The sequence below is a fragment of the Ovis aries genome, chromosome 3, assembly GCF_016772045.2.
Source record: "Ovis aries strain OAR_USU_Benz2616 breed Rambouillet chromosome 3, ARS-UI_Ramb_v3.0, whole genome shotgun sequence".
NCBI classification, from domain to species: Eukaryota; Metazoa; Chordata; class Mammalia; order Artiodactyla; family Bovidae; genus Ovis; species Ovis aries.
Genome location: NC_056056.1, coordinates 187154833 through 187178558, shown reverse-complemented (window position 1 = coordinate 187178558; position 23726 = coordinate 187154833). Strand labels below are relative to the sequence as shown.

Genomic DNA, 23726 nt, shown 5'->3' with positions numbered 1-23726 from the left:
GAACACCACAGGACAGGACTGATCCAAATTGGATTTATTTTGGGAGAAGTGTGAGGTTAGTTCCACTTAAATTTCTGAGGTATGTGCTACACAATGTAAAATAAATGTCAGGCAAGTGTTCCCCACAATCACTATCAAAGCATGTAAATATACAACAATGATATGATTTTCTCTGTTGAAGTGAAACAAAACAAAACAAAACTTTACTCTGAGCATATGTAATAAAGATCCTGACTCTATTTTTGATGTTTGATCACTGACAACTTTCAAGCCTCATCCGTTCTCTCTTGACCTGCATCTGGGCAGGCTGATATGAAAGCCCCGATGCTCCTTCTCTGGTGCCATAGAGAAATTCAAGCTGTAGAAGCCCTGGTGGCTGCATGAGAATTTTCATCTTAGAGCTACAGCCTAGCCACCATAAAATGCCCAAGGCTAGTCTCCAACTGCACTACAAGGACATTTTGGATTTGCTAGGAAGGCTTGCCCTGCTCTTTCTAGAAAGTCTCGTTATGTGAGCAATAACTTTCATATACCCCTTAGTATATGTGTGGTTGAAATCTGAACCAAATTTCAGGTGTGTGTCCATTTCACTCCTGTGGGTGATTGCAATAAGTTATAAGAATAATAAGTTTTAGTGTTTCATTATTCTTATCAACAAGTGTATCATCTTCCTGAATCCCCTACTTCTTTGAAAATTACCAGAAAGTTGGGATATATCTTTTGTTCTTTCTTAATTTTTCTTTTTTCTTTTTTGCTGCCCACCATACCTTTCAAATCCTCTTTGCCAACTTCATGACTACTACCTCAACTCAGACTTTCAAAATTTCTCATTCTAACTGAAGAAAGCTGAGCGCCGAAGAATTGATGCTTTTGAACTGTGGTGTTGGAGAAGACTCTTGAGAGTCCCTTGGACTACAAGGAGATCCAACCAGTCCATTCTAAAGGAGATCAGTCCTGGGTTTTCTTTGGAAGGAATGATGCTAAAGCTGAGAAACTCCAGTACTTTGGCCGCCTCATGCGAAGAGCTGACTCATTGGAAAAGACTCTGATGCTGGGAGGGATTAGGGGCAGGAGGAGAAGGGGACGACAGAGGGTGAGATGGCTGGATGGCATCACTGACTCAAAGGATGTGAGTTTGAGTGAACTCCGGGAGTTGGTGATGGACAGGGAGGCCTGGCGTGCTGCAATTCACGGGGTTGCAGAGTCGGACATGACTGAACAATTGAACGGAACTGAACTGAACTGAACTGAACTGAATTATTTCATCAGTCTTCCATTATAATAATTGGTTTGTTTTCCCAGTCTTGGCCATTTATTCTCTAATATCTCCATCTTCCACACTGTTCCTGAAGTAATTCTCCCCTAAACTTGCCTAAACAATCCATTAGATTTCCATGAGATTTCAAACTCCTTAGAAGTTAGCAAAACTATTCATCTTGCCCTATCTACATTTTTCCATTTCCTCTGCCACATTTCCACTCATCATTACCTTTGCTTCCATTATACCTAATACACACTACACAACACTTAAGTAAACAGTTCATATGCAAGGAAATACATATAAAGGTACATGCTTCTTTGTCTGGAGCACATTTGCATTTCTTAGCTTGGCCAATTTTAATTGATTCTTCAAGATTCATCTTGTGCTTTATATTTTATGAGAAGTACTTCCTGTTTAGTGCAGAATGAGTGACATGCTCCTCCACATTTCAACAAACTTGAACTCAGTGCTTACTATCGTTGTAGTTGATTTGATCCTCTACATCTTTCTTCAGATTTGATCTTCTTGAGGGCAGGAACTACGTGTCTCATTTCAGAAGGTCACAATCTATTAGGGTGGTAAGTCTGTAGATACATAAATAACAAAGGTAGCTAACAATAAAAAAAAAGATGACTTATGGCAAGTAAGTAACAGAGTCATAAGTCCTAGAGGAGATAAAAAGGCTCACTGTGGAGAAATTAGGGCCTTAGTACGTTGCAAATGGAAATGAAAAAATAGTAGCCACTTTGGAAAACAGTTCAACTGTTCCTCAAAAGGTTAAACATAGAGGTACCACATGACCCAGCAATTCCACTGCTATGTGTATACACACACACACACACACACACACACACACACACACACACACGAGAAATGACAACATATGTTGATACAAAAACTTGTATATCAATGTTTATAGAAGCATTACTCATAATAGCCTAAAAGTGGAAACAATCCAAATGTCTCCCAATTGAAGAATGGATAAACAAAGTTTGTCAACATGGCTTGAAGTGAAAGAAGCCAGTCACAAATGACTGCATATTGCAGATTCTGTTCACAGGCCATGTCCTGAACAGACAAACCTACAGAGACAAAAGAGTAGATTAGTGCCTGTCTAGGGCATCAGGGAGAAGGGAACAAGAGGAATGGGGAGTGACTGACAAAGGCTATGAGGTTTCTTTTGGGAGTGATGAAAATGTTCTGAAGTTGATTGTTGTGATCGTTGCACAACTTTGTGACTGTACCAACAACCACTGAACTGTACTTAATAAAAGGAGAGAAAGACTTCCTGGTGCTGGAGAATTCTGGATACACAAATGAATGATGTGAAAAGCAGAGACAGCACGTTGTAGTGAATTAACAAATCTTTTTGTTCAGCAGACTTGATCTGAATCTGCTCTGCCACTTGGTCAAGTTACCTTTCCTAAGCCTGTATCCTCATCTAAAAAGTGAATGTATCAGTATACTCATTTCAGAGGATTAGTGTGATGACAAATTATATAACAGATGAAAATATTTAGCCGAGAACAGAGCGAGTGTTCAATAAATATTAGTTTCTATTAGTATTATAAACCCGCTCAATATTGAATATTGGATTAGGTGGGACAGAAAGAGCATGTTATATCAGTGAAAACTCTCAGAAACTTATTTGACGTTTGTAGCAGAAAGAAATTTGAGGCACAAAATAATAAAAAGATAATGGTATATATTCAACTTAAGAAACATTTATTAAATTCTTTCTTCTAATCACTAGACACTGTGCTAGATTGCAGAATATAAAAGATAAAGGAGAAGTAGACTAAAAGATGTGCAAATAAGAAGTGGTCCTTGACTTGGTGGTCCAGTACACAGGTAAACAAATAATGTGTAAGAAAGTATCCTATTTCTTATAAAAGAAATGTTGGCTTTGCATACACCTAAGAATGGTGGACAGGAATAAAAGGGTACATAAGAGGTGACATCCATGCTCAATATTGAAACTGTTTGTTAATCCCTTTAGCCTGCAATTACTGGGAAACTGATTGCTAGGATTCTTTGCTGACATTTTCCACCTCCAATACAGAGCAGAGATGATTACAGGCTTGATCCACTTTCCTTCAGTGGAAAGATGAGAAAGATAATGTCCAAAATGTTAAAGTTTAAAACGTTAAAGAATGCCTGTTATACAATGATCATCAATATTCCAGACACTAATGATTAAATTCCCAGGCTACTTGTCTTTTTTATGTGACTGTCGACTCCTTGAAGGCAAAAATCTTGAGTGTATCTTGTGCTCTTTTTGGATTGTCCCAATTTGGCTCAGTAGTTACATTAACAAATTGTTAAATGCTTCCCAAATCCCTCTTGGCTTCCCCGGTGGCTCAGTGGTAAAGAATTCACCTGCCAATGCAAGAGTCACAGGTTTGATCTCTGGGTGGGGAAGATCCACTGGAGAAAGTAATGGCAACCCACTCCAGTTATCTTGCCTGGGAAATCCCATGGACAGAGGTACCTGATGGGCTACAATCCATGGGGTTGCTAAGAGTCAGACTTGACTCAGTGACTGAACAACAACAAATCCCTAGTATGTCGAAATTGGAAGAATCTTTATTAAAAAAAAAAATCTATATAACTATGGGTGTCTTCTCTAGCGGCTCAGATGGTAAAGAATCTGTTGGCAATATGGGAGACCTAGATTAGATCTGCAATGGAACAACAACAAAAAAACAACTTTATATAACCATGCTTGTTTTCAAATAAAATGGTCAGTTTTGTCATTCTCTCTTTTCTTTAGGAGAAACTATTTGAAGGTTTGGTAAACAGGGGGTACCTTGGCAGCTGAAAACAGATTTTCCTTTGAACAGAGATGGCATGTACAGATCGCTGTGACGTGGAGATAAGGACAAGGACAAATGTAATTCTAGAGCAGAGCTCTTTTGCTGGAGTCATGCAGCAGTGGTCTGGAGAGGCTCTGGACTTGACTGCAACCCGGTGCTGTGAGTTCTGATGGTCAAGAGGAGACGTTGTCTAGTCCACTCTTTTCTTGAGCACTTAACTCAGTTCCAGTATTTAGGGTACTCTGCTTGAAGGTGGTTAAGAAATCAGGGCCCGTTCTTCTCAGGACCAGTCCTACAAAGTCCTAGACAGGCGTGCCATTATGGGGATGGTTTGACTTGTATGGGTTAGGTACAGAAACAGGGTCTGTCATTCAAGTGAACAAGAAGCTGGAACCAACAGGAGGTAGCGCCCGAGTCAACCTGTTTCACAGGGAAGAGCTCTGAGGACCACAGGAGCCAAGAGTGGCGGGCCCCCGAAGATGGGGCCTGGGGCTCGCGCTTGGCCTTGGCACACGTGACGCGCCTGTGGGCGTTGAGTGACAGGCGCGGCGCTGGGCGGGCCTTGGCGGAAATCAACTTCCGGGGGCAGAGGCTCTGGAAGCCGGGTGGTGAGTGCGCTGTCCCAACGCCCGTACCTGGGCCGCATTCCCCTAGGTCTGGGTCGCGCCCGGGTGCGCGCGCGTGGCTGTGTGCTGGGGTGGCTCACCAGGCGCTGTGGGGGAGCAGCGCGGCGGTGGTGGCAGTGACTGCAGGCGGCAGCGGCGAGAGCCGGGGCGCAGGTAAACGGACGCTCGCCTTCTGGGCCTGGGTCTGGGGCCCGGGCCGCAGGAGGCCGGCGGCGCGCCCTGAGGCGGCCTGGGCACGGGCGGGGAGCGCGGCCGGGCTTCCGCCACCGGTGGGTACGGCCCCGGCCCAGGGAGATGTCGGGCCGGGGAGTCACGGGGCGTGACCCGCCGCGGGCTGGAGCTGAACCTCGCTCCCCAGCGGGCGGTGTCTACCCGTGCTTGCCCTCGCCGGCAAATTTCTGCCCCGGCATGTTCCAGAACCTAATGTTTTCGGAAGTCTACGCACAAGTACACGTGATTACTGTGTCACCAAAGCTCTCATGAACGGTAACTTTGATCCTTGCCGAGTTTTCACCGATCGCGCCTGGTTTAAGTTTTCCCTTTGATTTAAGTACAACAGTGTCCGTCAGACAGTCACATTTCCTTGTCGTTACTTTGGGCCACAGACTGCAATAAAAGTAGCATTTCAGAGTGAAGGCAGTGGCTGGTAACTTTCCAAGTGGTGAGGCATCTTTCATCCCCTTAAGTGCGCCCCCTCTCCCACAATAAAGATGATTCTTCCATCTGCCCTTTTTGCACACTGCGGAGCAAAGCTTTGAACGTAAAACCTATTAAAAGCAGCGCTGAGTGGGTTTTTTTTTTTTTTCGGTAGGATGCTGCTGCTGCTACTCTCACTTGCTTCCCTGATGAGAGTTGGGGCACAGCCTGATTACCTGGAGGGTCAAGTTCTGACCACAGTTGTAGGTGATTCAGAGGCGCCTTAGGAATTAGGGCTCTTTCTCCTTATCCCCCCTTCTGAACTGTACAGGAACTGATGCCCACCTTACTCGTTAAATAATTATCTGGGCGGTAGTTGGATGAAGGCTTTTGGACAGCGTTTTGAATGTTGCATTCGTGCTGGTGATTGGGGGTAGGCTGACTTTTCATCTCGTCACGGGGGGATGGGCTAACATTTCACCCTACAATTTAAGACCGAATTCCCAGAATATTTAGTTGGGTGGTATGACAGGGACTGGCAATAAATTCACGTTGTTCTTTGCCATCGGAGACCTGTATCCTTCATCTTATTTGCTTTCTGCTGCAGTTTCTGTTCCATTGAGGGGATTAGCGCTACTGTACCTGTAAGGTTAATGGAGCTGGAGGATGCCAGAGAGAGTGCACCTGTGTGGTGCTGGCGAGTGGGTAAATTGTGTGGTAGAGAACTGACCAGGTTACGAAGTTTGGTATACTGCAGGCTGGCTAGGAGGTTGTTCTGTGAGTTGGGAAATCTTATTATTAACTGGTGTCCTAGCAACAGTACACGCCAAATGGAATAAACATAAAACAAAGTGGTGAAAGTTACAATTTACCTAACTTTTATTAAATGGAAAAATGTATCTTCTTATTGGAGTGATCAGCTCAAAACTCATGTTTATTTTAATCGTTTTATTTTAATCATCTTGATATCAGACAGACTGCAGAAGGTCATCATAGAGAGACAGCATTTTTTTTTTTTTTTAGTGGCAGCGGGGGTGGGGGGGTGGGGGGAGAGGATAGAAGGTTACCGAGTAGCTAGTCTGAAGCTTAAATGGACAAATAGGAATTTGCCTAGTTAGAGGCATTTTATCTTGTATTCCTAGCTATAGATATATGGTTGTAAAGTATATAGGATTGTTATGAATAAAGAAAATTATATTTATTGTCTTGTTCTTCATAGCAGAAATTGGGGTGGAAGTGCATTCAGTTGGCTGAGGTCATTTTTATTAGTAACTTGGAAAGGGCATGTTTCGGTGAGTGTTTCCAAATTTTAGCTTGTAATCACTGTGCCTCCTTTATCAATCTGTTCCTTGTGACTTTTGGTCTTTCTTGAAACTCATCAAATTTTGTTATTTTCTGTCTAAGCAATGAGAAAAATAAAAAGGACACACTGGAGTAACTTTTTATATCAGTGTGTTTCTTCTTACTTATGATAAGTCAGTTTTTTGATTTGTAATATTTCTAAAACTTTTTTGTTTCCCCCATGGTTTCTCCTCCACCCCAATACCCATTTAGATGGGTTGTCATTTAATTTGAAACATTTTTCAAAGCTTCCCTGGTGGCTCAGTGGTAAGAACCCACCTGCTAATGCAGGAGACTGGGACTTGATCCCTGGGTGGGGAATATTCCCTGGAGAAGTAAATGGCATCCCATCCCTGTATTCTTGCCTAAAAAATTCCTTGGACAGAGGAGTCCAGTGGGCCTCAGTCCATGGCGTTGCAAAGAGTCAGACATGACTGAGCAATTAAATAACATGTTTTTCAAAAGAGCATGTCTTGTGTCTTTTAAAATGTGGGCTTATTGAGGTATAGTTTATAAGTAAAAACACTCTCTTAGTATCTTGTTTTTAAACTGACACATGCACAATATTCATATAACTACCACCACAACCAGACACAGAACATTTCAGTCATTCCAAACGTTCCCTCATGCGAGTTTGTAGTTGGTTTCCTCCCCTCAGTGGTAGATCAGGCAACCACTGATCTGTTCCCTATCCATATCGCTTTGTCTTTTCTGGAATGTCATAGAAACGAACTCCTACAACAAATACAATTTTTTTCTGGTTTCTTTCAGTTAATGCTTTTGTGACTCACCCATTTTTGTGCATGTATCAGTACTTTGTCCTTTTTTGCTTTATTGCCATGTACTATTTCATTTCTTTGCATTGATCACTGAGGAAGGCTTTCTTATCTCTCCTTGCTATTCTTTTGGAACTCTGCATTCAAATGGGTATATCTTTCCTTTTCTCCTTTGCCTTTAGCCTCTCTTCTTTTCTCAGCTATTTGTAAGCCCTCCTCAGACAACTATTTTGCATTTTTGCATTTGTTTTTCTTGGGGATGGTTTTGATTACTGGCGCTGCACAGTGTCACGAACCTTCGTCCATAGTTCTTCGGGCACTGTGTCTATCAGATCTAATCCCTTGAATGTATTTGTCACTTCCACTATATAATCATAAGGGATTTGATTAAGTCAAACCTGAATGGTCTAGTGGCTTTCCCTACTTTCTTCAATTTAAGTCTGAATTTGGCAATAAGAAGTTCATGATCCGAGCCACAGTTGGCTCCTGGTCTTGTTTTTGCTAACTGTATAGAGCTTCTCCATCTTTGGCTGCAAAGAGTATAATCAGTCTGATTTTGGTATTGACCATCTGGTGATGTCCATGTGTAGAGTCTTCTCTTGTGTCATTGGAAGAGGGTGCTTCCTATGACCAGTGCATTCTCTTGGCAAAACTCTGTTAGTCTTTGAACTGCTTCATTTTGTACTCCAAGGCCAAATTTGCCTGTTACTCCAGGTATCTCTTGACTTCCTACTTTTGCATTCTAGTCCCCTATGATGAAAGGGATATCTGTTTTGGCTGTTAGTGCTAGAAGGTCTTATAGGTCTTCATAGAACTGTTTAACTTCAGCTTCTTCAGCATAACTAGTTGGGGCATAAACTTGGGTTATTATATTGAATGGTAGAAGGGAAAAGACTAGAGATTTCTTCAAGAAAATTAGTGATACCAAGGAACATTTCAGGCAAAGATGGGCAAATAAAGGACAAAAATGGTATGGAACTAACAGAAGCAGAAGATATTAAGAGGTGGCAAGAATACACAGAAGAACTGTACAAAAAGATCTTCATGACCCAGATAACCACGATGTGTGATCACTCATTTAGAGCCAGACACCCTGGGATACAAAGTCAAGTGGGCCTTAGGAAGCATCCTTAGAAACAAAGCTGGTGGAGGTGATGGAATTCCTTTGAGCTATTTCAAATCCTAAAAGATGATGCTGTGAAAGCGCTGCACTCAGTATGCCAGCAAGTTTGGTCAGCAGTGGCCACAGGACTGGAAAAGGTCAATGTTCATTCCAGTCCCAAAGAAAGGCAATGCCAAAGAATACTCAAACTATTGCACTCATCTCACATGCTAGTAAAGTAATGCTCAAAATTCTCCAAGCCAGGGTTCAGCAGTACATGAACTGTGAACTTCCTGATGTTCAAGCTGGTTTTAGAAAAGGCAGAGGAACCAGAGATCTAATTGCCAACATCCGTTGGATCATCAAAAAAGCAAGAGAGTTTCAGAAAAACATATACTTGTGCTTTATTGATTATGCCAAAACCTTTGACTGTGTGGATCACAACAAACTGTGGAAAATTTTTCAGGAGATGGGAATATCAGACCACCTGACCTGCCTCCTGAGAAATCTGTATGCAAGTCAAGAAGCAACAGTTAGAACCAGACATGGAACAATGGACTGGTTCCAAATCAGGAAATGAGTACGTCAAGGCTGTATATTGTCACCCTGCTTATTTAACTTATATGCAGAGTACATCATGAGAAACACTGGGCTGGATGAAGCACAAGCTGGAATCAAAATTGCTGGGAGAAATATCAATAACAGATACGCAGATGATAGCCCTACTTTGGCAAAAAGTGAAGGAGAACTGAAGAGCCTCCTGAAGAAAGTGAAAGAAGAGAATGAAAAAGCTGGTTTAAAACTCAACATTGAAAAAACAAAGTTTGTGGCATCCAGTCCCATCACTTCATGGCACATAGATGGAGAAACAATGGAAACAGTGACAAGCTTTATTTTCCTGAGCTCCAAAATCACTGCAGATGGTGACTGCAGCCATGGATTTAAAAGACACTCCTTGGAAGAAAAGCTATGATCTAGACAGCATATTATAAAACAGAGACATTACTTTGCCGACAAAGGTCTGTCTCATCAAAGCTATGGTCTTTCCAATAGTCATGTATGATTGTGAGAGTTGGACTGTAAAGAAAGCTGAGCACTGAAGAATTGATGCTTTTGAACTGTAGTGTGGGAGAAGACTCTTGAGAGTCCCTTGGACTGCAAGGAGATCCAACCAGTCAATCCTAAAGGAAATCTGGCCTGAATATTCATTGGAAGGACTGATGCTCTGCTTGAAACTCCAATACTTTGGCCACTGATGTGAAGAACTGACTCATTTGAAAAAACCCTGATGCTGGGAAAGATTGAAGGCAGGAGAAGGAGATGACAGAGGATGAGATGGTTGGGTGGCATCACCAACTCTATGGACATGAGCTTGAGCAAGCTCTGGAAGTTGGTGATGGACAGGGAAGCCTGGCATGCTGCAGTCCTTGGGATTACAAAGTGTTGGACTGACTGATCTGACTGCCTATTTTATTTTATGGCTATATCACAGTCTTGTTTATTCACCAGCTGATGGACATTTAGGTTGTTCCAGTGTTTCTCATTTAGGAATGAAGGCGCTATAAATATTCATGTACATTTCTTTGTACATTCTTCTGTGGGTCTTTGTGTAGATAAATGCTTTCATATTGTTTGGTTAAATTTCTAGGAGTATGAGTCTCTGATCATGTGGCAAATGTTCACTTAACTTTATAACAAATTACCAAAGATAAGAAATTGTCAGCGTTGTTTGATGCTTCCATTTTCTCCACATGCTGGTCAGCATTTGTCATTTTGCTTTTAATTTCAGCTATTCTAATAGATATTTAGTGCTATCTCAATGATGTTTTAGTTTGAATTTTCCTATCAGCTAATATGTTGAGCTTCCCTAGTGGCTCAGATGGTAAAGAATCTGCCTACAACGCAGGCAACCTGGGTTCGATCCCTGAGTTGGGAAGATCCCCTAGAGGAGGGCATGATAACCAACTCCAATATGCTTGCTTGGAGAATCCCCATGGACAGAGGAGCCTAATGGGCTACAGTCCATGGGGTCGCAAACAGTCGGACACGACTGAGTGACTTAAGCACAGCAATATTTTGAGCATCTTTTCATGTCCTTATTTGCTATCTTGTGTGATTTCTTTTGTGAAGTGTCTGTTAAAATCTTTGGTCTGTTTTATTAGTGAGTTATAAGAAGTCTGGATCCGATTCCTTTATCAATATAGGTTGACAGATATTTTCTTTCAGTCTCTGGTTTGTCTTTATTTTTTTAATTGTATTTTTCAAAGAGTTGAAGTTGTACATTTTGAAGAAGTCCACATTATCATTTTTTTTCTTTTGCGATTTGTGCTTTTGCATCCTATCTAGAAAATTTTGACTAAACCAGAGATACAATGATTTTTTTTTCTGTGTTTTCTGTTAGAACTTTTATAGTTTTAGATTTTACCTTTAGGTCTGTGATCTGTTTTGATCAGCTTTTTATTCATTTCTGTTTGTAGTACAAGATATGTGTCAAAGTTCTTTTTCTCTCTTTCTTTCTTTTTTTTGTATATGGACACCTAATTTGTCCAGTAACACTTGTTGAAAAGACTATCCTTACTATCCTTTCTTCAGTAAAATTTCTTAGCTTCTTTGTCAGAAATCACTTGAATCTATGTGTAGATATGTTCCTGGACTCTCAGTTCTGTTCTGTCATTCCATGTGTCTTTCTTTTGGCCAAACACACTGTCTTCATTAATGTAACTCTGTAGTTTTGTTTTGAAATTAGGAAGTCTTGAGTCTTCCAATTTTTTTTTTTTAATTGTTTTGGTTATCTTAGCTCTTTCTTTCCATGTATGTTTGTAGAATCAACCTATTTCTATAAAAAAGCATCCTTGAATTTTGATTCTGGACGCATTGAAGTTATAATTTTGCTTGAAGAGAATTGACATCTGAATGGTTTCTAATCCATTAATAAAGCCTTGATTTTCCTCATTAATATTTTAAGCTTTTAGCAGAAAACTGTAACACACATTAAAAAAAATATATGTCTGTTTCATGTTTTTGGTGCTGTTGTAAATGATATTCTTTTTAAAAATTTCAATTTACAATTATTTATATAAATAAATTGATACTTTATTTTGACCCTGAATTCTCAACCTTGTTAATAAATTCACTTACACTAGTAGGTTTTGTAGACTGTTTGGAATTTTCTGTGTAAACAATCTTGTCTGCCAGTAGAGACAGTTTTAGTTAGTTCATATTTTCCTATTTGCCTTTTATTTATTTTATTTTCTCATTATACTGGCTAGGATCTTCATGATGAGGTTAAACAGAACAAGTAAGAGCTGACATCCTTGCCTTAATTCTCATCTTAGTGAAGAAAGTGTGTTATCTTTTACCATGAAGTAGTTAATTATTGTTTTTTTGTAAATACAATTCTCATCAAATTGAGGAAATTTTCTTTAACTTCTAGTGAAAATTTTTTAAAAATCATAAGTGAATTTTGTATTTTTTTGATTGTGGAAATTGTAGTTGATTAGAATGGAAAGTTGAGAAATAAACTGGTAAAGAAAAGAATTAATCCATTTCTATTAGTGTGAAATAATTCCTGCTGTGTCTTGCTGGCATTGTTTTGTTTGTTTTTATTTTGAAAACATTCAAAAAACAAAGTTGTAAATATTGTTATATTTTTTCATTTTCACTAAACATTACACTCATTGCTTACTACATCATGAATTAATTGAAAATTTGACTTGTATGTTCTCGATTTGTCGTTTGGATGGTTGTTTTCCCCATTAGAATTAATATTAAGTCTATGGGCATAATTCTGATAAAATTCTTATAGTTAATTTTTAAAAATTTGATTATTACTCAAAATGCATGAACTTTTTTCAAATTGTTAATATACACTGCCCCCTTGTTTAATTTTATATTCCTAGAATTTATCTGCCTGGACTTTAATTTGCAACAAATCTTGGAGTGAAAGGTGGCAGTTAATATCGTTGATTTTTTTGAGCCGTGTTGCAAGATAGACTCCTAGGATTTCAGAAACTCAGTTTATTAGATTGATCTAGTTTATATCATTTATTTTATAGGTTTAGCATGTGCAATGGGTAAATGACTTTTCCTTCCACATTATTATTTTTCTGTCAGTGATCTAGATAAAATTCCTAATGCGTTTTGTGTAATGTAAAATGCTCAAGTTCTTTTTATAAGGATTGTAGAAATCTTTGTGTTCAATATCATGCAGAAACCCTTTATGCATGTTGTTTTATTGAATTCCAACCATAACCTTTTGTTGTAGGTAAGTAGTATTTTCCCCATTTAATAGGTGAGGAAACTGAGTCTCAGACAAGTGAACCATGTTATTCAAGGTTGTATCAACAGTGAGTGGTAAAGTTGGATTTATCACAAGTGTTTTTTTAATACTGCTTTTATTTGTAGACTACAATATCAATATTTGTATTTGTAAGGCCTCCTCTGACAGCCGTTTTACTTTTTTGCATTTCTTTTTCTCGGGGATGGTCTTGATCTCTGTCTCCTGTACAGTGTCCCAAACCTCCGTCCATAGTTCATCAGGCACTCTGCTATCAGATCTAGTCCCTTAAATCTATTTCTCACTTCCACTGTATAGTCATTAGGGATTTGATTTAGGTCATACCTGAATGGTCTAATGGTTTTCTCCACTTCTTCAATTTCAGTCTGAAATTGAATAAGGAGTTCATGATCTGAGCCACAGTCTGCTCCCGGTCTTGTTTTTGCTGACTGTATAGAGCTTCTCCATTTTGGGCTGCAAAGAATATAATCAGTCTGATTTTGGTGTTGATCATCTGGTGATGTCCACGTATAGAGTCTTCTTTTGTGTTGTTGGAAGAGGGTGTTTGCTATGACCAGTGCGTTCTCTTGGCAGAATGCTATTAGTCTTTGCCCTACTTCATTCTGTACTCCAAAGCCAAATTTGCCTGTTATTCCAAGTGTTTCTTGACTTCCTACTCAGGCTGTCTGGGGAGGCCTTACAAATAGCTGTGAAAAGAAGGGAAACGAAAAGCAAAGGAGAAAAGGAAAGATATATCTATTTGAATGCAGAGTTCCAAAGAATAGCAAGGAGAGATAAGAAAGCCTTCCTCAGTGATCAGTGCAAAGAAATAGAGGAAAGCAATAGAATGGGAAAGACTAGAGATCTCTTCAAGAAAATTAGAGATACCAAGGGAACATTTCATGCAAAGATGGGCACAATAAGGACAGAAATGATAGGGACCTAACAGAAGCAGAAGATATTAAGAAGAGGTGGCAAGAATACACAGAAGAACTGTACAGAAAAGATCTTCACGACCTAGATAATCATGATGGTGTGATCACTCACCTAGAGTCAGACATCCTGGAATGTGAAGTCAAGTGGGCCTTAGGAATCACTACGGACAAAGCTAGTGGAGGTGACGGAATTCCAATTGAGCTGTTTCAAGTCCTGAAAGATGATGCTGTGAAAGTGCTGCACTGAATATGCCAGCAAATTTGGAAAACTCAGCAGTGGCCACAGGTCTGGAAAAGGTCCATTTTCATTCCAATCCCAAAGAAAGGCAATGCCAAAGAATCCTCAAACTATCATACAATTGCACTCATCTCACATGCTAGTAAACTGATGCTTAAAATTCTCCAAGCCAGGTGTCAGCAATACATGAACAGTGAACTTCCAGATGTTCAAGCTGGTTTTAGAAAAGGCAGAGGAACCAGAGATCAAGTTGCCAACATCTACTGGATCACCAAAAAAGTAAGAGTTCCAGAAAAACATCTATTTCTGCTTTATTGACTATGCCAAAGTCTTTGACTGTGTGGATCACAATAAACGGTGGAAAATTCTGAAAGAGATGGGAATACCAGATCACCTGACCTGCCCTTTGAGAAACCTGTATGCAGGTGAGGAAGCAAGGTTAGAACTGGACATGGAACAGACTGGTTTCAGATAGGAAAAGGAGTATGTCAAGGCTGTATATTGTCACCCTGCTTATTTATATGCAGAGTACATCATGAGAAACTGGGCTGGAAGAAGCATAAGCTGGCATCAAGATTGCCAGGAGAAATTTCAATAACCTCAGATATTCAGATGACACCACCCTTATGGCAGAAAGTAAAGAGAAATTAAAGAGCCTCTTGATGAAAGTGAAAAGGAGAGTGAAAAACTTGGCTTACAGCTCAACATTCAGAAAACGAAGATCATGGCATCCGATCCCATCACTTCATGGGAAATAGATGGGGAAACAGTGGAAACAGTGGCTTACTTTATTTTGGGGGGCTCCAAAATCACTGCAGATGGTGATTGCAGCCATGAAATAAAAGACACTTACTTCTTGGATGGAAAGTTATGATCAACTTAGACAGCATATTCAAAACCAGAGACATTACTTTGTCAACAAGAGTCTGTCTAGTCAAGGCTATGGTTTTTCCAGGAGTCATGTATGGATGTGAGAGTTGGACTGTGAAGAAGGCTGAGTGCCGAAGAATTGATGCTTTCGAATTATGGTGTTGGAGAAGGCTCTTGAGAGTCCATTGGACTGCAAGGACATCCAACCAGTCCATTCATTCTAAAGGAGATCAGTCCTGGGTGTTCATTGGAAGGACTGATGTTGAAACTGAAACTCCAATAGTTTGGCCACCTGATGTGAAGAGCTGACTCATCTGAAAAGACCCTGATGCTGGGAAAGATTGAGGACAGGAGGAGAAGGGGACAATAGAGGATGAGATTTTTGGGTGGCCTCACCGACTCAGTGGACATGGGTTTGGGTGAACTCCGGGAGTTGGTGATGGACAGGGAGGCCTGGCATGCTGCGGTTCATGGGGTTGCAAAGAGTCGGACATGACTGAGCGACTGAACTGAACTGACAATACCAATATGGAGTTCATGTAAGCATTTTGTATAGATTCTGCTTGTTCTGGATTGGTTTTCTTATTTTAATTTTTAGAATAAGCTCATTAAGCTATTTAATCAACACGAGACAGTTTCAGTTAATTCTAAAGTGACCAAATGGAAATTTGTATTATATTTATATAATTTTATATTGTCTAATTTAAATTATTTTAGATATTTCTTGCCCTGTATCCTCTTCCCTTCCCTGTCAAGTCTCAAATAAGGACTATAAAGACTGTTATTAGCTATTGCTGTAGTTTTACTTAAAGAATTAGAGATACATTTATTGTCACTAGTAGAGAATACAGTAATTTTAAAATTTTGAAATGAGAAGATTACTTTTAAGTTACCGGTTTATTAGGTGAAGATTAGAAGTGATGTTAGGTACTTTAAAATGCAGCATGTTATAATTCTAGTAAACCTTTTATCTTTAGAAGTGTATGAACATTTTGCCATTTACATAATGCTGTTGAACACATATATTCATTTAGACTAATTATATCCATGAAAAAAACCACTGTTTTGTAAAGTGTGAAATCACTTTTTCCATGAAGTGCTATTCAGGAGAGACTGTCTTTCTTCTCCCTTTGCCAGCCTTGCTAACATAGACCATGTGCATCTCCTACCCAAAGCAGGCATAGATAGAGACGAAGCCAGCCTAATTGCCTTTTATGTTGTGCCCAATTTTGTGGCAAGAGAGGGTCTACATGATCATTTCAAGATGTTTTACTTTTGTGTTATAAGAATTCAAAATTTCTGCAATTGTAGTAAGGATAGTAGTGCTATATTATGCAAGCTCCGTTAATATGTGTATGCTTCTCTGATAGACTTAGGTGTTTACATGAATATTACTAAAAAACTACATGTTGGATGAATGAAAGTCAGATTTTTGGTTGATCTACAGACTTTTAAGAAATGGATGCTCCAAACCTTGGGTTGTTTATAGTATACCATTCTGCATATTGGTTATGAAGTATTCAGTTATACTTCATGTGTTACTGGTGTGCAATATTGTACTTGTGTCTTTGAATCTAAGGCATTGTAGTCTGTACATAGTTGGATCATGCTTTTTCTTCATTCTGCAAATTTCTGCCTTTTGATCAGGTTGTTTAACACATGGTTATTTAAGATAACTATTGATGAGATAGGGATTATACTTGCCATTTTACTGTTAAGTTGGTGCATATGTAATTGAAGTTTTGAATCATGAATTTTAAATCATTATAACTAGGCTTAGGAGAAGGCAGTGGCAACCCACTCCAGTACTCTTGCCTGGAAAATCCCATGGACGGAGGAGCCTGGTGGGCTGCAGTCCATGGGGTCGCTAAGAATCTGACATGACTGAGTGACTTCACTTTCACTTTTCACTTTCATGCATTGGAGAAGGAAATGGCAACCCACTCCAGTATTCTTGCCTGGAGAATCCCAGGGACAGCGGGGCCTGGTGGGCTGCCTTCTATGGGGTCGCAGAGAGTCAGACACGACTGAAGCGACTTAGCAGCAGCAGCAGCAGCAGGTACATCTTTATTAATCAAAATAGTAACCATTACAACAAACATTTTTGCCAGTGAGAAATAGGTTTGTTTATTCCTGTAGCATAAAAATCTGTGCTTTGGGATTTGATGAACTCTTGGAAAGAATTTTCTGCTTCGTGCTGGTTGTGGAAGCATTTTCCCTGCAAAAAGTTGTCCAGATGCTTGAAGAAGTGGTAGTTGGTTAATGAGAGGTCAGGTGAATATGGTGGATGTGGCAAAGTTTTGTAGCCCAATTCATTCAACTTGTGAAGCATTGGTTGTGTGATGTGTGGTCAGGTGTTGTAATGGATAAGAATTGGGCCCTTTTTGTTGACCAGTGTGTGCTGCAGACATTGCAGTTTTTGGTGCATCTCATTGTTTTGCTGAGCATACTTTTCAAATGTAATGGTTTCTCTGGGATTCAAAAAGCTATAGTTGTTCAGATCACCAAATAGTGACCGTGACCTTTTTTTTTGGTGCAAGTTTGGCTTTGGGAAGTGCTTTGGAGCTTCTCAGTCCAGCCACTGAGCTAGTTGTTGCTGGTTGTCATATAAAATCCACTTTTCTTTGCATGCTACAGTCCAGTTGAGGAATGGTTAACTGGTGTCGTGTGGAGTAAGAGAAGACTCTTCAGAACGATGATTTTTTAAATTCGCGGTCAGTTCACAAGGCACCAATTAACAAGCCTTTTCACCTTTCGAATTTGCTTCAAATTCCAAAGGACTCAACTCAGTGGCTGATGTTGTATTCTTGGGCAACTTCTGTGGTTGTAAGAGAATCAGCTTTGATGATGTCTCTAAATTGGTTGTTGTCAACTTCTAGTGGCTGGCCACTACACTTTTCATCTTCAAGGCTCTCATCTCTGCAAAACTTCTTGAACCAACACTGCACCATATGTTTGTTAGAAGTTCCTGGGCCAAATGTGTTGTTGATGTTGTGAGTTGTCTCTGCTGGTTTACCTCCCATTTTGAACTCAGATAAGAAAATTGCTTGAATTTACTTTTTGTCTAACATCAATTCCCTAGTCTAAAGTAAATATAAAATAAACAGCAAGTAATGTCAGTAGAAAAAAATAAAGAAATGCATATTAAAATGATGTTTAACATAACCACATTTATTTAAGAATGTATTCCAATATCAAATGGCAAATTTCTACAAACAAAAACTGCAGTTACATTTGCATCAACCTAGTATTTTTTTTCTGTATATTTTGAAGTGTTTTTGTTGCTGTTCCTTAATCCCATTACTGCTTTGTGTTGTATTAAATAGTGTTCCATTTTCTAGTGTTCCATTTTAATTCTTTTATTGTTTCTCTCACTATGTTTAAGTTACTTTTTTAGTGATTGCCCTGGGGATTATAACTAATGACTTTATAACAGTCTGTTTGGTGTCTATTTTGAATTAGCACCAACAATCTCAAATTTATAAAAAGTTTGCTCCTATGTAGTTCCATTTCTTCTCCTTTGTTGTGCAACTATCAACATAAATTACATCTTTCTACGTTGATGCCCATCAACACAGATTTGCAGTCTTTCTTTGTGCAGTTGTCTTGTAAATTGTATAGGTGAAGAAAGAATTACAAATACACCTTTTGTGAAAGTCACTCAGATGTCTCTGACTCTTTGTGACCCCATGGACTGTATAGCCTGTCAGGCTCCTCTGTCCTTGAAATTCTCTAGGCCAGAATACTGGAGTGGGTAGCCATTCTCTTCTCCAGGGGATCTTCCCAACCCAGGGATCAAACCCAGGTCTTCCACATTGCAGGCAGGTTCTTTACTGTCTGAGCCACCAGGGAAGCCCAAAAGACAATTTTTATATTTACCTGTGTCTTTTATATTTGCCTGTGTAGTTATCTTTACTGGTGCTCTTTATTTCTTTGTGAGGATTCAGTTGCTTTGTGTGGTTCTTTCATTTCAGCCTGATTACTCCTTTTAGAATTCCTCATAGATAAGACCTCCTGGTGGTAAATTTTCTTGGTTTTTGCTTCGAGTAAGTCTTAATTTCTCCTTTTTTTTTTTTTAGTATTAGTTTTGCTGGGTATAGAATTCTTGGTTGAAAGTCTCTCTTTCAGCACTTTGGGCCATCACATTGCCTTCTGGCCTCCATGGTTGTTTATGAAAAGTCAGGTTAAAAATCTTATCACTGATTCCTTGTACGTGATGAGTAGCTTCTATTTTGCTGATTACAAGATTCTCTTTTTGTCTTTGGCATTTGAAAGTTTGATTATGACACCTTAAAGTGTGGGTCTCTTTTAATTTTATCCTACTTGCAATTTGTTGAACTTCTTGGATGTGTAGGTTAATGTTTTTCATCAAATTTGTGAAATTTTCTAGCATTATTACCTTAAGTAGTTTTTCTGCCCCTTTCTTTCTCTCCTTGTTTTCTGGAACTCTGATTATGCTTACGCATATGTTAGTATTCTTGGTGGTTAGCCACAGGTCTTTGATACTTTGTTAACTTTTCTTTATCCTTTTTCCTTTTGCTCAGACTGGTTAATCTCAGTTGACCTATCTTCACATTCACTGATTCTTCCTTCTATCAGTTCATAAATTTGCTGTTGAAGTCTTCTAGTGGATGTTTTAACTTTCAACTCTAGATTTTTTTTTAATTTATTTTTTTTAATTGGAGGATAATTGCTTTTCAGAATTTTGTTGTTTTCTGTCAAACCTCAACATGAATCAGTTATAGATATACATATATCCCCTCCCTTTTGAACCTCCTTCCCATCTCCTGCCCCATCCCACCCCTCTAGATTGATAGATAGATTGAGCACCTGTTTGAGTTTCCTGAGCCATCCAGCAAATTTCCGTTGGCTGTCTATTTTACATATGGTAATATAAGTTTCCATGTTACTCTTTCCATACATCTCACTCTCTCCTCCCCTCTCCCCATAAATCTGTTCTCTATGTCTATTTCTCCATTGCTGACCTGTAAATAAACTCCAGGTTTTATGTTTTATTTTTATAACTCCTGTCTTTTCATTAATATTCTTTATTTTGTGAGACATTGTTATTATTTTTCCTTCATTTAGACACAGTTTCCTGTGGTGATTTGAGACATTATATTTGAACATATTAGAGTCGTGAATTTTAATATCTTTGTCTAATAAGTCTAATGTCTGAGTTTCCTCACGAGTAAATTTCTGTTGACTGCATTTTTTCCCTCTGTGTAGGGGCTCTATGTTTTTGTTTCTTGGCATGTATCATAATTTTTGTTGAAAACTAGACATTTATAAATATATGTCTGTTGGGTATATATATTTTAAAATACATTATATATATGTAATGTGGCAACTCGGGATATTAGATTTTTTTTCTCTCCTCTCCAGGCTTTTAATATTTTTATTGTTACTATTTTTCTTGCTATTTTTCTGTCTTGGTGAACTCTTTATGTAAACTCTGTGTTCTTTTCTTGTGTGGCCACTTGGAATTATGCCATTCTCTTTTATATTATTGGGTCAGTTTAAATAGAGGAAATATTTAATTAGGGCTTGTGAATTATGCTTAAAAATTAATAGAATGATCAAAATGATTATAAAAAGTAAGAAAACATTATTGAATGCTTATAGTATGCTATGCCTGAACATAGTACTTGGTTAATGGGATTTTCTAGTAAAGAAAGATAAGTAGAAGCTCAGGGTGTTTTTTTTTTTTTTTTTCCAATTTGGTGAAAAATGTCTAGACTTGTACTTGTGGAGTTTTAATGCCTTAGTAATTAAAGGTAACTAAACTTACTATTTTTCCCTAGCATTTAACTCACTGACTTAGCATCTTGTCATCTTGTACTACCGAAGAGTCATAATTGAGAATGTAAGTTTCACTGCTTTAGAAGAGATTTGGATGATTGTTGCCTTCAAACAGTTGATAAGAACATGGGGTTAATGTGTAGAAACACTTATACACAATGAATGGAACTTCAGTGAATAAAACTTACTGTTGTCAGTGCCATCACCCTAATAGCTAGCATTTTTGGATTTGGTTATATATTTACTCAGTGGAGAATGTCAGTTGACATTTCTGTAGGATCTTGACACTATTGCATAAAAAAAAACAAAAACAAAAAACAAACATTGGGAGTGCCTAGATTGCCTTGTGAGAAAACTCTGGATTTTTAGCTAATGGCTCCATTCATAATGGTACAGAGGAAAAGTTTTTCAAACATTGCTCAGAAGATGTCAGATTTTTCAGGAATATACCCAATTATAGAGGCTTTGTGTGCTTCAGACAATTTTGTTTCCACATGCTTATTTAACTCTGTTTTGGATGAGCTAGAGTCTATATATTTTAGAAGTCTTTAAGATAAATTTGGTACTCAATTACTTATTATATATGAAAGTAAAAAAAATAAATTATGGGTTGAAATCAGATGAAAAAAATGATCCTGCCAAAGATACTGGTACCTTAATTCAGGAAGAAATGAAAATCCGTGATTAGGACAGTTTTATATTATCTTAGAAAAATGTGAGCAAGCAAGGCCTTTATGTATTTTTTCGGTATACAGGTGTGTTTTCTGTTAAAGGACACTACTAGCAGATGAAGACCTTTGATAGGTGCATGAACAAGGATTTAATGACTGTCAAACTGAGTTTATGAGAGTGAAATAATGGACTTATAGAGCTATGGTGAGAAGCAAAATTCAACTCACCAGAAATCTTTATTGAGCCCTGACTATAATTTCAGGGTTCTGTACTAGGCAGTGGAAGATACAGAAGTAAATGTCACTTGATTTTCAAGGATGTCCCAGTCAAGTAGGTGAGAGTAATGTAAACGATGTATTATAGGGAGAGCACTGATTGAAAAGTAATGGGGTTGTGAAAGTTAGATTAGGAATGCAAGGGAAGACCCTGATGAAGCTGGACACATTGAGCCCCTGAATGCTGATGAGTATTTTTGCCAGTGGAAGCATCCTTCCCATATGCTCAGTGATAGTGGCTTTCTCATCCTCACTGGGAGCTCTGCCTCACTCCCAGGGGAGTAGCTCTCCACAACTGTCTGAGATCTGAGGGGATTAATTCTGCATCAATGGTTATACCAGAGGCAGTTGCCAAAAAAAGCAGTGCTGATCTCCTTAAGACCTGCCCCTACTACTCTCAAGACCTGCCTCTACACTCTTGTAGATCTATGACTAGACTCAAATCCCAGCAGGTTTCTAAAGATGAGGCACAAAGTGTGACTCATGGGGAAATGTAGTACACTCCAAAAGAACTACTTGAGCTTTCTAATTTATACAGACAGAAATCCGGGGAACATGTGTGAGAATGATACTAGAGGTATGGCATAATCATGAAAAGAACATAAAACTGGACCAGACAGAATTTATTTATATGGGCTCACTAAGCAGAGCTTCTGCATTTAGTGTGGCTGTTTGACTGAAATATGCACCAAAAGGTGGCACACAGTGAGTGAATTGGAAACACAGGACCTACCTATTTTGGTTCAGGGATTCAAAGGCTTTGAAGGGATTCAAAGGCTTAGGGAGATAGGAATATTAGAGTGGATTTGTCATTTAAGAAGTGCTCATCCCAACTGGGAGGGTCCAGAGGACACACCTTTTACTAATATTATGAGTGATACATTGTGAGGGGAGTCCTGGCATCCTTGAAGAGCTCTGTGATTGATTCAGTGGGAATGCAGTCACTGAATCGGGAAACCTAAATTCAATGGGAGGCAATGAATTCCAGGGTGACAGGGCCCAGTCGTGACATCTAACTGTCAAGGCAAGGTGAAACAGGTTTGGATAGTAGAGTAAAAATGACATTTATAATAGTCTGACTCATGCAAAACAGTGGTGTTGGCCAGTTGATTATGGTGGTCCTAGAAGTGAAAAGATAGGAAGCCTACTAAATTCTTATTTGATCTGTATAAGCAGAAAAGTTCTAGGTCAGGTGAACAGAAGTCTAGCCTGAATCATAAATAGAGTCATGACCCATCAGTCAATTCTAAGACTTGAATTTTTGCAGACCTTGAACCCTTTGAGTGAAGAGGAGGCAAGGTCCCCTTGAAGAAGGACTCTGGTACACTGCCAAAGTGTATACCGGTAATCTTTCTCCCAGCCCTCCCCAAAGGGACCTACAGCCTTTTACTAGGGTAATTGTGCATTGGGGAAAAGGAAATAATCAGACCTTCCAAAGACTACTGGATATTGGCTCTGGACTAATGCTAATTCCAAGAGACCTAAATAGTCCCTTTGGTCTATCAGTCAGCAGAGTGGCTTATGGAAGTCAAGTAATCACAGAAGTTTTAGTTCAAGTCTGTCTCACAGTGGGCTCAGTGGGTCCCCAAGTCCATCCTGTGGTTCTTTGTCCAGTTCCAGAATGCATAATTGGAATAGATATACTCAGCAGCTGTTGCAGTCTCCACATTGGTTCCCTGACCAGTGGAATGAAGGTGATTATGGTGAGCAAGGCTAAATGGAAGACAGTATAATTGCCTCACCTAACAACATAGTAAACTGAAAGCAGTTTCTCATTTCTGGAGGAATTGCAGCTATTAGTGCCATCATCAAGGACATGAAACATGCAGGGACAGTGATTCCCACCACTTCCCCATTCATCTAATCTGTTTGGCCTGTGCATAAACAGATGGATCTTGGAGAATGACAGTGAATTGTTATAAGCTTAGCCATGTGGTGATTGCAGTTGTAGCTGCTTTACCAAATATGGTTTTATTGCTGGAGCAGTTTAATACATCCCCAGGTGACTGTACAGCTGTTGATCTGGCAAATACCTTTGTCTCCATCTGTCAATAAGGTTTAACTGAAAAAGTTTGCTGTCAGCTGTCAAGGCCAGCAATA

General features: G+C 39.1%; 1 protein-coding gene across 5 annotated transcripts in view; it reads left to right on the top strand.

Annotated features, from left to right (window-relative positions):
- The first annotated feature begins 4664 nt into the window (after positions 1-4664).
- CCDC91 (coiled-coil domain containing 91) overlaps positions 4665-23726 on the top strand; it is a 409792-nt gene continuing 390730 nt past the window's right edge. For all 5 annotated transcript variants that reach the window (XM_015094883.4, XM_060413256.1, XM_042247344.2 and 2 more), the window contains exon 1: positions 4665-4856. The gene's annotated coding sequence lies outside the window, so the exon portion shown is untranslated. The remainder of the gene's footprint in view (positions 4857-23726) is intronic.